The sequence below is a fragment of the Thermobia domestica genome, chromosome 5 (genome assembly GCF_964235325.1).
Source record: "Thermobia domestica chromosome 5, izTheDome1.hap1.1, whole genome shotgun sequence".
NCBI lineage: Eukaryota > Metazoa > Arthropoda > Insecta > Zygentoma > Lepismatidae > Thermobia > Thermobia domestica.
The window spans coordinates 86,259,303-86,278,751 of NC_137458.1; positions in this window are offsets into that span (position 1 = coordinate 86,259,303).

Genomic DNA, 19,449 nt, shown 5'->3' on the forward strand with positions numbered 1-19,449 from the left:
CTAATCACGTGTCAGAACGAGTCTGCATAAGACCCGCGGAATCTGTATGCACGCAGACTCTCGCTAACTTCTTCGATATGACAACCAGTGGCGGCTGGTACTATATGTTGCATGGTTGTGCAACCGGATATTTTTTTTTAATACTAAAAATATTTTTAAGTGTTAAAGTAGTGTATCAGTAAAAAATAAACCTTTGCTCTTGAGCGAAAAACAGTATTGATGCATTTCTGAAAAAAGTCAATTAAAAAAACGGAAAGAAAGAGAGAGATTTACCTTTCCAGTGGCAGCGAATGTTGCCACTGGAAGCAGTAACATTGAGCATATGGCAGCGAGCTCCTATCTCTTAACATGGGGAAGTGGATTTATTCTTGCAACGCTCCTATCTTCCCGTATTGGTCCCTTACGGTTGCAATTTCTGCCGCAACTGGTCAGCTTCTATAATAGTTACGAATTCCTCCGCTTAGCAGCGCTTGACTCAATTGATAGGGTGAGGAAGATACAGATGCGTGGAAGAAAGAAGTTATTCACAAAACAAACTCGCAAAGAACAAATGTAAGTCTGGTGGTAGCAGGGACGGATCCAGGCTGAAAGTTTGGGGGGCGGTTGTTCGAAGTCAATAGATTTTATTTAACATTTATAATACAAAGGTGAAAATTCTTGGGATAAGATTTATTTTTAAAAAATCCTATTCTGGGGGGGGGGGGGTCAATCGAGTCTTTAAGAAGAAAATGTCTTACTACTGGTCTAATTCCTAGCTCTGTGTCTTTCGTGCACATGATTCCGTGTTCAATTTTCGGCGGAGAGCATAAATTAATATCAAATCATTCACTTCCAATACTCATCTGTCTTCTTTAGCCTAATTTGCTGGAATGTTAATTTTTTTTTTTTTTTTTTTATTTTCAAAGGAAAGCATCTTAGATTTCATGCTTCTTTACAGACAAAAAGATATGTGGTTCCTGAAAATGGACTTTTTGTTCCGTATATTTATACAAAGAAATGATAACAAAATGCATATTGTCGGAGGAGAGTGGTGTTTCTGGACCCTAAAGAAAATAAAGCGGAAAATATTTGCGGTAGCGTTGCTTTCTATTCAGAGAAACTTGGCGAGCAGCATTTCAGATTTCAATAAGGTCATAGAAAAATTTGAAGCCCGAAAGATCGAAGAAAGACCTTCCATTCTAAAATAATGCATAGTTTATAGAATTAAATAATTTTGTTTAATGGCGTGCATGCAATTTTCTTGCTTTTTTTCTTCTTTTCGGATTAACGCCATCATTCATGGCTTACAGCACACACTATATATTCGATTTATCTCGTGTTCAATAACATAAGTGTAGAGGTTTTGTATATAAATAGTGTATAAACGTACATTGATAGTGGTTGTTTGAAAAAAAGGAAATAGCTTATATATTAAATTAATATTAGAGAAATGATTTAATCAATAATATACAAATAGAGCTTAAAAGACTTTTCTCTTCATATTTCCTGAATATTTCTTGGATAAGACTCAAAAATGCTGGGGGAGGGGAACACTTGCGCGTACCTACATACCTTTGATATTACAACATTGCAACCGGTGCTTGTACAGACTACGAGCCGCTACTGATGACAACACAGCAGGAAACCACACTCTACAATGTATATAGCTACTACAGCAAGAATCGTATCAGCGCATTCCCCTTCGCTGCACCTCCGCCCACATCATGCGAAAAGGCTACCAGGTAACACTCACTAGCTTCCTCTAGAGAAATCGGTTTCTTGGGCATGAGCGAAGAGTAAAGCGGACTTATACGAGTAATTACGGTGTATTTTCGGGGTGTGTGGCAATCAGTGTTTCTTCCAGAATGTTTTCTGGGGGGCACTGCCTCCAGGAGCTCTGAGAGTCCCCCCCCCGGACGAGACCAAAATAATACGTCTATAACACTGGTCGGCAAAATGAAACTTTTTTTTCACTCCCACGAACGAAAATAGGTGATTCCTATAGGTTTCGAGCTCCTCAGTTCGAATCCGTAACCCGTTTTTCTCCAGGACGTACCAGTTTTCAGGGAGGAGGGGGGTGTTTCAATATCCGCCCAAAGATGCTATCCTCCACCCATAATAATTTGCACGTTATAATTTAAATATCAATATAAATTATGCAGATAAATTTGCATAAAAAGTTAAAGTTTAACATTTACGTGTCACTTGGTTTTCCTATTCCTCTTGTAATTACTACAGGGTATCGCGCGTGTCATATTCCAACAGAAGTCTGCCAACATATTCACACTTCATTTACCACTTTAGCGCCTCTCCATGGTAGCTATTTGCTGGTGAAACCTTTCCCCGTGTTCGTCAGAGACCTCCCCCAAGCTGTACATTTCAGGGAAGAAGTCCAGGTGGCAATGCAGGAAGTGTAACTTTAGGGACATATTACATCCCATGTTACGAAATGAAGTAATTAACCTGCCCACAATGTCTTTGTAATCAGGTGACTTATGATTCCCTAGAAAGTTACTGCACGCTTCTCGAAAGGTCTCTCAAGCCTCACTTTCCACTTCGTTAAGCTTAGAAGAAAATGTAGTATCCTTAAAAGCGGCTCTGATTTGAGGTCCCGTAAAAACACCTTCTTTCACCTTGGCCTCGCTGAGTCTTTGGAATAGTTTTCTGAGATGATTAAATGCTTCACCATCCCGGCTCAAGGTCTTAACGAAGACCTTTATGAGCCCTAATTTGATATGAAGGGACGGTAAGAATATTTTCTCCGGATCCACAAGACGTTCATTAGCCACGTACATCTCCCCTGGGACCAGTTGCTTCCTTGGCGGCCATTTTTGTGACGGTGTACTGATCTTTGGCTCGACTATCCCAATGACACAAGAAGCAGCAGTGCTTTGTGTAACCTCCTTGTAAACCGGTGAGGATGGCAATAACCTTAAGGTCAGCGCATACAGACCACTGGAACTGTTCATACTTTATTTTCTGCAATAGGTTTCGCATGTTCTCGTATGTTTCTTCCATATGTACAGCATGAGCAATAGGGCTGGCTGGCTTTTCATTGCCATTGTGTAGTAACTCTGCCTTGAGACTTATCCTAGAGGAATCTACGAATCTTTAGTGTTGTAGTTCAACTTCAGTTGTCCCATAAGCGATGGAATGTCACTACAATGCACCAAATCACCATCCTTTGTAAAATTAAGAACTAGGCTCACCTCTCTTTTCCTATACATCGATATATTCACATCTTGGTTTAGTAGATTCCATTGTGAAGTCGTGATGCAAGCAACAAGGTCTTAGACTTGGGAAGGTTTAAGTCTCTGATCAGATCATTCAGCTCTTCCTGACTTATCACATGTGGTTCATTAGTGTCAGACACTGGAGCGTAATTGGGATTTGACTGTGTACTCGAAGATTGTGCAACATCCTCACAAGCAGCAGATTCTTCATCGGATGAAACACTGCACAGGGTGTATTAGTCTGGTGGCACGGGTACAGGCAGACAAACATCATGTTTCGCGGAATCCAAGTTAGGATACTGTATTTTATGCTTCATGTTTTTTGAGAAACCTTTTATATTAGTCAGGCAGAAGTAACAGTCTGAAACATGGTCACAGGGCTCGCGCCAAACCATAGTACGGCGAACGGCATCGATTTATGTGTACCTTTCAACCATCCTGTGAGAGTACGCGCACACGAGTTACACCTTTGTTTCGGAGCCCAAACGCGATCCTGGTTGCCGATTTTACACCCGAAATACAGATGGTATACTGTCTTCAGGAACGGTGACAATGGCTTACTTTGTCCCTTGAAAATCACTTCTCCACATATGTAGCAGAATGAATCTATCGAATTGTTGCAAGTTCTTGGCATGTCCGTTTAACACAAACGTCAATATTTCATGCAGAAATATTTTTCACCTACGGTATACACAGACACAGCATAACACCACCTTCTAACACGAAGATCAACTCGAAACTGAAATATTTGTTTCACGCGATAACGTGGTGCCTTTTTTCAACAATCTGTCTGTCTTCTAGACAAAAGGGAGCCGACGAATGATCGCAAGTTGATTACGAGTGGTGTGTGGAATTTTGTACCATTGTTATTCCAAAACATGCTCCAGTTCCTTAAGGGATGCTGGTGGAGGGTAATGAGACCGAACACGCCTTTCTAACTCAGACCACAATGGCTCAATGATGTTCAGATCTGGTGATTGTGGGATCCAGGGGAGGTGTGAGAGCTCCTGGTCATGCTCCTCAAACCATGATTTCACCGTTTTTGCAGCGTGACAGGGTGGCAAATCATCTTGGTAGATGCCATCACCATCAGGGAACAATATTTGGGCCATGGGTAGACCCTGGTCGCCCAAAATGGCTCATACGCCTTAGCATCCATCATTCCATGCAGGGCTATGATGAAACCTCCGGAAAACCACGATATCACTGCCCATACTGTAACAGAACCATCCCCATGCTTTACAGTTGGGAGCAGACAGTCTGTATCATAGGCCTGTAACGGTACTCTCCATACGTAAACACGACCGGTTGTTGGAAACAAGGTGAAGGTCGATTCATCGGACTACATTACGTGTTTCCACTGATCATGAGTCCACGCCTTGTGGTTCTTGCACCACTGGATACGCCTCTTCGCATTTACTGCTGTGACCAGGGATTTGACGATAGCGGCCCTGCCATGAACGTTCATTTTATGAAGTTCCCGTCGCACTGCTTTCGATGAAATCGGGTTCTGTAGGCCGAAATTGAGTTCAGACGTAATTTTCATTGCAATGGTCTTCTTTTTAGCTGCTACAATCCGTTTTAATGCCCTCCGGTCCCTATCTGACAGGATTGTCTTTCAACCAGACTTTGTACTTTGCAGACGTCGTTTGCCCATGAATTGTGTATACCCTCGTGACATTGGACGCAGTGCCTTTCGATACCCCCACAATGTTCGCCACTGTTGTCACTGAAGCTCCAACCAGACGGGCACCAACGATCATGCCTCTTTGGAAGTCTGTCAGGCCATCCATTTTACCGCACCACTTTCACACCACGACACTCACAGGTGAACGGGTTACTGCTGACGGAAGAGGAAGGTCCACATGACACATTGAAAACAAAACCCGATCGGAAACCGCAACACGCGTTGTACAGTAGAGGGCCAAACTTTTTGTCCTGTATGAAGTGTTCTCGGATTTTTTGTCAATCCCCTGTGTTTTAATATGTTATGATATAATATCAAGACATTGTAGAAACGATTGTGTTTAAAAACAATGTGTAACATTAGCGGATATATGCCAATTTAGCACTGGCATCTCTGGCATGTAAAATTTGGGGGGGGGGGGCATCAAAGAAAGTTATTTAAATGGTACTGCCTAGCCCAACCTGTTTATTAACTTCGATTCTATTTGTTACCTTTCTGCTTACCTTCACGGATCCCTAAGGTAGATATATCAAAAACTCGATTACAATCGTTTCACAGCCTGAATATTATATTCCAAATAAATATAATTATTATTATTTATATGATATTCTGCCGTTAGTAAATAAATTAAATTAGAGTAAAATATTGAATATTTTGTACTTCAAAATATTGGGGGGATGCGTCCTCCTCGTCCCCCCGCCAGAGACGCCCGTACAATTTGGAGTAAGGTAGGTGAAGTGGTGAATATAACTCTATGGCCCATGTGGCTGAGAACAAAGCCTACTGATCAGAATTGCCACATGTACGAAAATTATATGTTAGGGGCAAAATGCTCATATTTTTGTTGGGTTAAAATGCACACATGCGGAAATTACCCCAATTGAGTAGTACAAACAATTAAAAATATATATACACATGGTGTCCCAGGAGGAAGGGGCAATATTTTGGGAAATGGCAGTATGGGTGATTCTAGGCAAGAAAGCTCATATGAACATTGGTATTAATTTCGACGGTTTGAGCGCTACAGGTTGTGAACCACTTTTGACTTTATGTTGCATATTGCTCACTCTGTAATTACTCTACATGTGTGGGACAGAGAGTATTTGAAAGGTGATGGAGTGGTTTTCCAACGGTATGCAGCATGCTGCAGTGGTGTCTTTGGAAGGAAAGCTATTAAGGGAAATTTGGGAAAGTTGAAGTTATTTAAAGAAATTGGATGGCAACACTGATTCCCAAATATCCCTCAATAACCTCTCTTCCAAAGACACCACTGGTACATGTTGCATACCGATGGAAAGTTAATTCCATCACCTTTCAAATCCGTATGTATCGCTTCTGTAGAATAAATACAGGGTGATCAATAAGCAACATGATCGGTTCAAAATCGGTTCACAATCTGTAGCTCTCAAACCGTTGAGATTAGGACCCATGTTCATATGAACATTTTTGCTTAGAATCACCCATAGTACCATTTTCCGAAGTATTGCCCCTCTCTCCCGGGACACTGTGTATAATGCGTACATTAGCATGTCTGATTCAAGATAATACGTACTGGTACATTTGATTGCTAGTTGGATATTTGAAAGTGGATGAACTGTGAACTATACATCGGATCCTTTATAGACTTAAATATAAATAACAACAAAATATATATTTGATCACTGTTGTTTATGTTTGATGACAAAGAGCTACATAAATTCAGTATTTTCCTTCTGTTTCAGTCCAATGGTTGGAGATATCAACGACAAACACAACGATGTTCATATGGAGAAGCATCGGCACAGGTAACTACGGTCCGCAATAAAAGAATGAAAATATGTACTGCCAGTAAAACATTTGGAATTTCGCGAAGTACATAGCAACACAGACTTAAAAAAAAAAAAAAAAAAAAAAGACCACGACCTAAATTAGGTCTCCCATTTCCACCTGCTTCTGGAGAAAGGAATTGGTTCAATATATGTTAAAATTGGAATCGAAAGCTTTCCCACTTACAATGGTCGATACTAAGCGACTAGCTTTTCACTATGCAACGAAGAAAGATCTTTCCAATCCGTTGAGTTCAAGGAGAAGTAGTGCAGGATATGACCGGTTATATGGACTACTCCCTCACCAAAGGCCTGGCATATCTTCCGCCCCGCTGCAGCGGCGTTTGACCCAGGCCTTTGGTGAAGGTGTCGTGACTACGCGGACAGTGCAACGGTGGTTTAACAAGTTTAATAACGGCAACCAAACACTCGAAGACACACCATGTGTCGGAAGAATAACACATGTACAAAATGAAGATCTTCAGGCACCAATTAAGGCGAACAGTGGCCAGAATGTGAGGAACTGGGACTACAATTCAGTGAGAGTGGATAAACCATTCGGTAACACTTCCATCAACTTGGGAAGCACTACAAGTTGGGTCGATGGGTCCCACATGATTTGACTCCGGACCAGAAGGCAACGCGAGCAAACACCTGTGTTTCTTTGCTGTCTCGTCTGAGGAAGGAGCCATTTCTGGACAGGGTGTTAACATGTGATGAGAAGTGGGTCCTGTACGAAGCTCCACGGCGCCGTCATCATTGGTTAGCATCCCATTAACCAATTCCAAAACAGCCGAAACCAGCACTGTACCAGAAGAAGGTCTTCCTGTGTGTTTGGTACACTGCTTACGGCATCGTGCATCAGGAACTGCTACCAGCTGGTCAGAGCATCAACTGTGTACTGTCAGCAGTTGAGCTGTGCTTAAGAAAAACTCAAAACTCTGGAGCCAGCACTTTTGAATCGAAAAAGGATCCTCCTGTTACAGGACAATGCTAAGCCCCACGTGGCTAGGATGACCCGGGACACCATTCTACGCCTTGGATGGGAAACAACATTGCATCTGTTGCCCGGACACTGTGCCCTCCGATTATTACCTGTTCCATTCTTTGGATAATCATCTTAGAGGACGCCAGTTCTTCATAGTAGAGGAGCAAAATGCACTTGATACTTTCTTCACTTCACGGCGCACCAAGTTCTAGCACGATGGAAACCATAGCCTTCCAGAACGTTGGCAGAAGGTCGTCGATGCTGATGGGGACTATTTTTGATCTTCCAGGTACATCTTCGGTGACATATCGATGTTCGAAGGTGTTGGGTGAAAAAGCGATAGAACTTTCTTGGTTACCTTTATAGTTCGAACTGTTACAGTATTTCTAACCCTTCTCCTTATTCTCCAGTTACTTCTATAAAAATATTATAGGTATATACTACATTTTCAATGTATAATTTGCTACGTGTGTGCATGTTATACATATATGCGGATGCGGATATTACCCCTGTATTGGGGGGAAATGACCAATTCGTAGACTTTAGTTTAAGCTGTACTAACATTGTCACTTGAAACATTATCGCTATTTTGCTTGTACACAGCAATAAGGAAAGTCTACTGTATGTTGTCTGTACTTTTCACGCTGAAGAACCCTTCACACTTGGTAACACATGATCAAAAAGCTTAATGTATGCATATTCCCCTGAATAACTATATTTATTATTTTAGGCCATTAGTAGCCTACTTCATTATTCTTCTATCAGTAACCTCATTTTAGATATCTGATCCCTCTTCATAGACTGCATTTTTTTTTTCTGTATGATTCACAGAGTGTTTTACAAATTTATTTAGCCTACTAGTGTCCATTAGCAGTTAGCCTATTAACCCCATTTGAACATTTAACTAATAAAGAACACTGTCCTTGGAAGCAAAACATTAATGTGTTTATCTGTGACTTCTACAATTCCAAATAATGTTTTCATTTTAACGAATATTTTACTTAATGCACCGTTATTTCTGAATTTACTTCATAATAGTACATTTTGTTTAGCCTATTACCTATTAGTTTTCATTTGTAATAATTTCAAAGATAATGAGGTCTGGTTATGTTTCTCATTAACTTCAGTTATGTTTGTAATTATAATTCTTATTAAAGATTTAAATACTAAATTACGGTATAATTTTAATGTATTTTAATGCATTTCGCTTCTTTTGTAAAGGAAAGTTTAAAGCAAACAGTATGTTCGGGATTATCCCGACTACTGGGGCAATCCCGAACATGGGTACATTTTTAAAACATCTCATTGATTTGTTGAAAAATGTCACTTTTGTCTTTCCTCTGCACTTTAGTAAACAGGAAAAACTACAAGGTTTCTGTACACAAGAAATCTTAATTTTATCTCTAAAACCAGAAGAGTTATTTATAATCAAAACTTAAGTGTTCGTGAATATCCCGGTCTCCCCTATAATAACGTGGAAACTAAACTCCGATAATAATAATAATAATAATAATAATAATAATAATAATAATAATAATAATAATAATAATAATAATAATAATAATAATAATGTCGCATTTTCTTTGAAACACTGTCAGGCTTAGCTGCTTTGTTTAAAACGATCAATATTAGTTTTCTGGGTCATTGAGATGAATAGTGACATTCCCTAAGTCCATTGCTGCTGCTCCAAAAGATCAAAAAAGTTTGTTAAAAGATAAAAACATTTATAAGTAAAACAACAACAACAACAACAAAATACTTCCAAAAGTAGTACCAAACGGATGAAATTTTAGATCTAGACTTGTAAATACAATGATGCGTTCAAAATTATCCCAGAGAGATTTGGACACTGAACCACACCATCCAAAGCGCATGCCCTAGCGACTAGATCAATACGGAGGGCATAGGTGTACCTAGGGGAGAACTAAGCTCCCTATCAATTTCAAATTACTCTAAAGAGGGCGAACTATTATTATTATTATTTATTATTATTATTATTATTATTATTATTATTATTATTATTATTATTATTATTATTATTATTATTATTAATAATAATAATAATAATAATAATAATAATAATAATAATAATAATGCAGGTGTTATAAAGGTTAGTGTTAGCCCAAGCCATCAAACCAGTGTACGCCAATGTTTTATGGCGGTATGAAGAAGACAATTTTTTCACAAGATGTGTCCAATCCAATTGGCCTTCCTACATTGGCATAGGATGCTGGCTAAAAGTGTCTTCTTCTCTCCTATCTGTTTTAAAACATCTTCGTTTGTACTTTCTGTCCCAGGACATAAGTATTAAATTCACTTTAAACGGGCCAACCTTTTCCCGTGATGCGATCACCAACAGATAATGTCGATTTTTTTATACTTTTCACCCCTTTTCAGCCTCCATGCCAAAGGGGATTTGAACTTGGACTTCGGGACTGTCACTGTTCCTCCCAGTGACCCCGAAAACTATGGATTGTCATTAATATTGATCGTTTTTTTAATTTTTTAAAGTTATTTCTCCTACCCATTCTCATTTACAATACTGATGTCTGAACTTAGATTTAAACATCGGGTATTTTCAATTACACTAGTTAACAAAGGTTTTGTTACATAAAAGGAAATACCTGTTCTTAAAGGAACTTTTTACGCTGAATTCGAATATGCACTCGGTTTTTCTCCATCACGTACGATTTTCCCGTAAGAGAGGGATTTTCGGGAAAATCCCTCAAAATTTCCCTCTTCGTTTATTTTACACCCCAAGATCTTGTCCCCTTGCATATACTAACATAGAAATTATACCTAAGTATACTTTGATTCATATTTAACAAACCCTCCGAGTTTCGTAATAATCGCTTTATTCTTTCTAGAGAAATAAATATGTTTATATGTATACTGTGTGTACTGTTTATTGCACCTTATAGTAATGCTTTCAGATCTCTTAAGTTGAGGTAAAACGTTTTGCTTTATTACCACAAACACATATATAAAATATAATACAATATAATTTACAAGTGTGACAATTTACAATAAATAATAATACAAATGTACCAAAAGGTCATGAAAAGACAATCAAAACTATCACAATATATGAAACTTCCATTGGGTTACAAAAATGTACACTACTTCCTTCTTTTGTAAGAAATGTTGCATTCTCTAACAAGACCCCAGCAATAGTCCCCCATCATTGAAGGGTCCCATCGTCCCTGGTACTTTTTCTCCATTGCCATTATATCTTGGTGGAATCTTTCCCCCTGTTCGTCGCTGAGAGCACCTAGGTTAGCAGGAAAGAAGCTGAGGTGGGAGTGCAAACAGTGGATTTTTAAAGACATCCTACAACCCAACTCTGTATTTCTGTATCATGTCCTGCACGATTTCTGTGTAACTCTCAGCTTTGTTATTGCCCAGAAAGTTGCGCACAACACACTTAAATGCTGTCCAGGCTGCTAGCTCAGCACTGTTTAACTTGCTGTCAAAGCTATCATCAAGCATTAATTTCCTAATTTGGGGACCAATAAACACTCCCGCTGAAATCTTAGCATCACTCAGGTTAGGGAACTTATCTCGCAAATACTTGAAACCTTCACCAGATGTGTCCATGGCTTTGACAAAGTTTTTCATAAGTCCTAACTTGATATGAAGTGGCGGTAGTAATATCTTATTAGGATCTACCAAAGGAGCGTATTTGACGTTGCATTCTCCAGGTACGTAATTCACTCTAGGTTCCCATTCCTTCACTTCATAATGTTTGTCATCAGCTCGGCTATCCCATAAGCATAAAAAACATTGGTACTTCGTGTAACCGCACTGCAGTCCTAATAAAATACCAACTACCTTGAGATCACAACATATTTGCCAACAATGGTCCTTGTAATTTATAAGATTTAGCAAAGTTGACATGGTGTCATAGGATTCCTTTATCTTCACTGAGTGCGCAAGTGGTATAGAAGGTTTTTTATTTCCATTATGTAAAAGGACAGCTTTAAGGCTGACCTTTGACGCGTCGATAAATAACCTCCATTCTTCTGGAACGTAAGGAATTCTTAGCTCCGCCATCAACCCATTTATATCCGTACATACGCACACATTATCTTGCATTGAGAAATAGCTTGAAAATTGAACATGCCTTTTCCTATACACTGATATGTTCGTTTCTGCATCCAATAAGTTCCACTGCTGCAGCCTTGATCCCAGAAGTTCCGCCTCTTGTTTTGTCAGGTGCAAATCACGGACTAGGTCATTAAGTTCACATTGCCGGATGAAATGTGGCTCGCGAACACAGTCAGGGATGAACGTTGGATCCTTGGATGTACATGTTGATGTCGATGGTTCATCAAGGTCATGATCATCATCAGAGTCTTTTGACCGTATCTCTTCCCAGTTGGTAGGGGGCTCGGGAAGTGGAAGTTCATTCACGTGCGGCATAGGTCTAATTGCGGATTTAACGTTGGGATAACTTATTGTGTATTTGCTTTTTTTAGAATGTCCCTTAACTACTGTGAGACAAAAATAACAATCATCCAGATGGTTGGTGGGTTCTCTCCACACCATTGGTACAGCAAATTTCATGAACCTCCGTTTCCCTTTGGCCCATGCAAGTAAAGTGACGTAGCACGACGCACAAATTATGTTGGGTGCCCAAGTTTTGTCCTGATCTCCCACACGACATCCGAAATATATATAATATGCTAGTTTCACCGATGGCGTAATGGATCTACACTGTCCTTTAACTACAAACTGGCCACACACATAACAAAAACTATTTGGTGAGTTAACACACGAACGCCGTCCTCTTGACGCCAGTGTACTGATCACAAACTAAACTTCTGGTCTTAGTTGGGTATAATGCCGTTAAGATCAAACATGAAAGTACTCTTAGCAGCAAAGACAACTTTGAAAGTGAAGTAGTGTTAAACCACACGTCAATATAAAAATGTACAAAACTCCCTCACCAGGTGTCAAGAACACAAGAAAGAAAGAAATGCGCGGGGGGAGGGGGGAAACGATACCGTAGTGGAAAATTCAGACTGCATTAGTTCATTGTTGTCAACAATGAGTCTGTATTCCATTCTTTCTTTCTTTTGCATTCTGTTACATTTGATAACAAATATTGATAACCATTTCATGAACAACGAAAAAACTTGGAGAATTGTATATATATGTATTAAGATATACATATACTGTACGTTTAAAAAAAATATACGTTGGAAGTACATTCTATTTTTATACACGTTTCTAATTTACAGAGAGCAATACAAGTGTGTTGTTGACTATTGTAAATATTCATTTTTATGTCTGTGTTTGTAGTAATAAAGCAAATCGTTTTTACCCCAACTCAGGAGATCTGAAAGCATTACTATCAGGTGCAATAAACAGTGCACACAGTATACATACAAATATATTTATTTCTCTAGAAAGAACAAAGCAATTTTTACGAAACTTTTAGGGTTTATTAAATATAAATCAAGGTATACTTAGGTATAATTTCTATGTTACTATATGTAAGGGGACAGGAGCTAGGGGAATAAAATATCTGAAAAAGGGAAATTTTTGAGGGAATTTCCCGAAAATCCCTCTGTTACGGGAAAACTGTACGTGATGGAGAGAAACCGAGTGCAAATTCGAATTCAGCGCAAAAAGTTCCTTTAAGATCAGGTGATTTTTCTCATGTAACAAACAAAAAGTTTAAATTTGTTAACTAGTGTTATTTTTACGTCACCCTACCCGAAGGGTGCTACGGGTGTGTTACTCCCGTTTTTTTTTTTTTATTTATTTATTTTAAGTTATATGCGTACCAAGTTTGATTGAAATTGCTCCAGGTGTTCTAGAGTAATGCTGGAACAACCATCCATCCATTTATATATTTCGAGTCATTTACATGTGAAATCTGAAGGTGTATTTTAACCGAGAATCGAACCCTAAATCATGTGTACAATAAGAACATGTCCTAGCCACTTGCCTATTCGGGAGTTCGAGAAATGCCATTGGAGAAATTACAGCTGAAAACTGGCAGAATGAATTAGTTTGTTTAGACTTAGAGCGTTCAAAGGTTAAACGGAATATAGGACATATAACCTTCGACTATTGACATTTGTTTGTTTTCGTAAGTAGGATTGTAAATTGATTAGTTTACCGTACCCTGATTTTCAGATATATATGAAAGATTTCTGTGTTTTGGATAAAATAAGTATCGCAGTTGCTGGATTCGTCCCAGGAAGGAAACAGATTGTATAGAGTGAGAAGATTGTATGTGCACATTTTCTTCGTCTTAGATGTTGATATTCTGTTACGGGTGGTTTTCATCACAGGTCGGAGTGCTGACGAAAGCTTTAAGATACGAGTAGTTAAAAAAAAAAATGTAATGTGAAACACATATAAGTTCCAGAATGGCCCGTCCATAATACAGGGAGAGTAGTGAATCATATAGGATTGTTATGCCATTGCCTTTCAGAAAGAAAATGTAGACTAACACTTAAAAATCTGCAGGGTGAGTGATAATTAAATAGTCATTGAAAATTTGGCATAAGGGTCATTTCAGTAAAAAAAAAAAAAAAAAAAAAAAAAAAAAAAAAAAACGCAACTCTCTTTGTCCGCTTATAGTATTCCATTATTATTAAAAAAAAACTTTCTTGATATCCTATACAGTAATTGTATTTTTTCTTCATAGCCCAATTAACATTATTTTTGAAATTATCACTTTAATCGTTTCGTCGTTTTTAGAAGTGGCATTTGTATACCTCCGTTACCTGTCCCAAGATCATTTTTTACAACTTCAAGCTGTCTGCTCTCAAATATGAAATAATACATTAATCTAATTTCGTGTTTGAAGTGGATACAGAATATTCTTGCTGTTTTTGGAGTACTTTTTGTTACAGAAATATGAACACCGTATAAAGTAATAGTATATTTAGAGGTGTCCCACGATTTATCTGTATCCTCCGTTACTGGGGATATCGTGATCAAATATATCAATAGTTGGTAGCCCTGCGCCAACAAATAAAAGATAAATTGCGCGCAGAGAACACCTGGTCAGAATGAAGTAAGAGTTCGAGTGAGCTTGTGCAGAGGAGATACCCTGATGTAGTGTGTCAAGTTTTCGAGGACGTCGTGATAAATGTGTATCTGCCGTTCCACGTAAAAGAGGTGAGTTATATGATCAATCAAAATGTAAATATAATATCAGTGTAGCATTTTTGACATAGTTGAATTCCATCACTTTCTCATTATGTTTTAATAATAATAAGCGTGGTTTATTTTGAAAAAGTTAACAATTTGTATCCTCCGTACACGTATCTTCAGTTACCGCTACTGGGGTAACGGAAGATACAGTGGCGTAACGGAGCATACAGGATTGATGTGTGAGTGTGTGTTCACATTTATTTTTAGTTTTTATGTATTTTTGCTACTAAACTCCGATAAGCTTGTTTCATTTTTGAGAAAGTTTAACCAAAACTTATGATTATTTTACATACAACAAATTATTAGTCAGTCGAAGAAAACAGAAGTATATATAAAAAAGATGAGGAATTTCCTTCAAGTCAGGGGTCAAAAGTGCAAGCGAAATAACTCACTTCAGAGACATGGAAAATATGTAACTGCAAGTTGGAAAAGTTGCGACTCGACCGGAGATCAAATCCGAAATTTCGGATTTCTGTGTCACGAAAAGCAAAAGATCACCATTCGAGTAGCATGTTTTCAACTTTCATTTGGGCAATAAGGCAGTGGCGGAGCCAAGGGTGGGCCTGGGGCGGCCAGGCCCCCTTGCTAAAAATCTTGCCCCCCCACACAGAGTGATACTGCTATAGATCGACAAACGGCGAGTTAATAGTGGCCGCAAGTTAAACTTCTACCGAAACATATCTCGACAACAAAGTTACCAACTGTAGAATATCGTATGTTGCAATAGTCTGCGTTCCGATCAAAAATCTTCAGGCTCCTTTTTGTTTGTAGTGCAGCAAGATCTAATTTATCTAAATCTGTAAGGTGCATGAATTGACTTCAGCATCTGAACGTTCCTTTTAACCTCTGTCCCTTATCTGGTTGTCTTCTTTGTTTTCGACAAAGAACAACAACAAAAATAGCAAAATCAGTCTGCATTCTGATTTGCTTCAATGTTGAAAGTCATACTAAAATAAGAGATGCTTACTTACAAATAGCATGCACTACAGTAAAACTTTACACTCGTGTTGAACGAAAGAAGTCTTTGTACACTAAGTAATTAATTTCCATCCATTATGGCGACATAGAACAAATGCGTAGCATCCATTAAATAATTTGGTATTATTATTATTATTATTATCAAATAATATCGAGAGGTCTTGTTTAATATGCAGTAAAAGAAGAGAGCAGAAGTTTTTATTATTTCTGTCATTCTCTCTGCTGTTCGTATCCCAATAGTTCGAGAAAATTAAGATACTGAATACTACCAACACCTACTATTTGCTACTAATACTGGTTCTCCTTCTCGTCTACCTTCTGGTCTTGTCTCTAATACGTCTAATTTCTTAACGCTCTTGGCCGTGGGAACTAAGTAGAAACCTTCTGCTGCGATGTTAATAAGCGATACTAGCGATCTCCAAGGAAAACGGAGTCAGCGCTTGGTGGACCTATTCTATTAACTAAAGCCTGGGGAAATAAGGCTAACAAAAATCAGTGATTCTTTATAAATAAATCTTTCAGAAGTATTTTCTTTTAAACTATTTTAACTGTAGCTTAATCCCAAAACTGCTACTACTAGAGAAATTCCGAAATTTATCACAGAGCCAGTGCTACAATCTCCTGATTACTAACCATCAGGTAAGATACCGAGATGATACAACTTGGTCGCAGCAGTAATGCTGTTTTGTGTAAAAGTACAGTTACTCCCATGACCAGGTTGTATCATCCTGTTATCTGATGTTTGTGGGACTGGTCTACAGATATTCCATTCAGTAAGTTCAGTCAGTGAATACCAATTTTTATCACAGATTTATATTAATTCTGCGTCAAAATATGCATTTCTGAGAAAATTACATCGTAGGAATTATGCAGAACAGTAAATCAGTGGTGACATGGATTTTCAACAGGATATACTAATTAATGCCCCTCCTTCAAATCTAATCTCAAAACTTACAATATTAATTTAGCATCGACTACAGGATAGTAGCGTTATTTCAACTACATTTGAATTTATTTTAAGGCTTTGAAACATCCGAGACTCAGAGGATAGAAATAAGGGAAATTAGTCAATAGGGCCACCGAAGAAGAATCTTGGTAATCTCCTCAGTTGAAATATTATCCACGAGGGATCAATCACACCATCTTCCGAATCTTAAGCTGATGTTCTGCCGCTGAGCTTTGGCCATTCGGTGTGGGTGTGAAGTGTTTGTGTATTTGAATTCACGTCAAATTCTAGGAAGTAGTGAAGGTAAACAAACGAAAGGAAGAAAAGGACCACGTATACTTCTTTTGCTTTAAGAAGTCCCGATTTAAATGTCTGTTCTAACACTGTTTGATATTAGGGAAAGAAAAACATATTTCCTCTTTTTACTTCAAGGAGTGCTCACTTCATCATTTTAATAACGTAAAGGCACATTCATTACTCAATTTTAGAGCTCAAGGGTAAAGGTAACCAAAAGTAATTGAGCTACGACCAGATCAAAACAAGATCCTGGAACCGGGGCAGTTGCCCGGGCGCCAGCAAACTAATGTGTGTGTTTATTGGTGTGGATGTAGATGGTGGTACTAATCGCAAAATTTACCCTGGGCACCAAATGTCTAGTTTCGTCACTGATTAGGCTACCATTTTTTAGAGCGTGAAATCGGGACATTTTTCTGAAATATTAAGAATACATGATAATTATTGGCAGTTTACTTTAGAGTGAAACTTAAGCTTCAAGAGCAAGGCTTATAATTTAAAGTGGGGTGGAACGGCAAATCACTGTCCTGTTACAGTTCAGTTCCTGTTTCTGTGCGACGTTTGTCTCGTAAGCACTTTTGTCCTTGTACATCACATTTTACTTTATTATTAATAATAATAATACAATTTATCTACCAAACAACTATTTATATTATTATGCGGTATTAAACCAAATCTGGAACTTGTAATATTTATTTACTTCCATCATTCCATCCGGGAAATAAATATCATCTATACTAGATGGATAACTTTGAGCTTTGCCTTATTTTAAGTAGATGCAGACATGTCGAAAGGTTTGATTCTTGTAGATTCACTAGTTCAAACGCTGTCGAAAATGTGGTCTGGAGAATATGACTCTCAACGAACAACATTCGAACAAATTTATCAAGAATATTTGTGGATATGCATAAAAATGGTCCTGAAATTCCAGAGCCGGAAACAGATAGGCTATAGGGGTTCCTCGTAGAAACGAATTAGACATTTCCCATCGAAATACCACAAATTCATTTTGGATGAATCTCTTCCTTCATTGGAGGCAGAAAACGAATTTTCTAAAGATAATATATTAAGAGACATTTTTCTGCCTACTATTGATAAAGCAATCACTGAGACGGAAAAACGCTTTGGATCATGTAGCAAAATCATTAGATCAATCACCACTCTACATCCAAAAGGTGAAAACTTTCTAAATTACAACATTATGGAGCATATGATCCAGTATTATGAAAGTGATCTGGAAATATTTAAATGTAAACTCAAAATCCTCCCAAACACAATTAAGTTGTATGAAGACGAGAGAAAACTAAAGTTGATTCCTTGGTGAATTTCGTTGATCTTTGCGTCTACAAAAACGCATTCATAGAAACCAACAAGTTAGATATAATCTCTGCGACTATATCAGTTTCTAGTGCTACATGTGAAAGGCCATTCTCATGTTTGAAAAGATTAAAGATATATAGGCAATTCAATGACCGATGATAGGTTGAAAAACTTAGGATTACTTTATATTGAAGAAAATTGCTAAATCGTTAGATCTTGAAGAAGTTGTTGATAAGTTTGCTGCTGCCCACAAGAATAGAAAGATCCTCTATTAAGTAGAGGTATGAACCTCGAAGTTATTTTCTTGACCTGTAAAAGTGTATTTCTTTGCTTCCACTTAAATCTACCAGCCACACATATTTTAAATGCAGCGATTAAATTACTACTTACTTACATTGGAAATCAATTGTATTAATGTATCCTAGTTGTTTGAAGTAGTAAATTCATACATTTTCACCGTAAAAGAGTAAAATCATGAACAACAAAGATGGAAACATTCACCTTGAAAACACACACACACACTATATATATATATATATATAATGAAAAAATTCATTCATTGGAGATGGCCCCCTCAAAATTTTCTTGGGCCCTTCATTGGCCCCCCCTGAGAAAAAATCTAGTTACGCTACTGCAATAAGGGCAAAGAAACATTATTGAATTAATTAATTCGACATTGTGAGTTAGGCCCCTATATATAGGTTATAAGAGGATTGAACTATTTCAAGTATAACCTGTTCAGAAAGGATGGATGTGATGGAATTTCTTTTGGAAAGAAGGGCTTGATTACTGATTCTCAAACATGAATTAATAAGAGGTATTCAGTTGTTTGCATTTTCTATAAAATTTCATTTGTTGACACAGTTCGTCCCGTTTAAGGGAGAAGGTCATAATGTACGCTCATGTCCAAAATGATTGTCACATATCTATAAATGTCTTCTTGTAAGAATATAATTTGATAATGATTTTGCTAGGTACTTTTAATACTGAAACTATATGTAGAATCGAGAAATGTATATTTGTGATAAATTTCATAGGAAAAG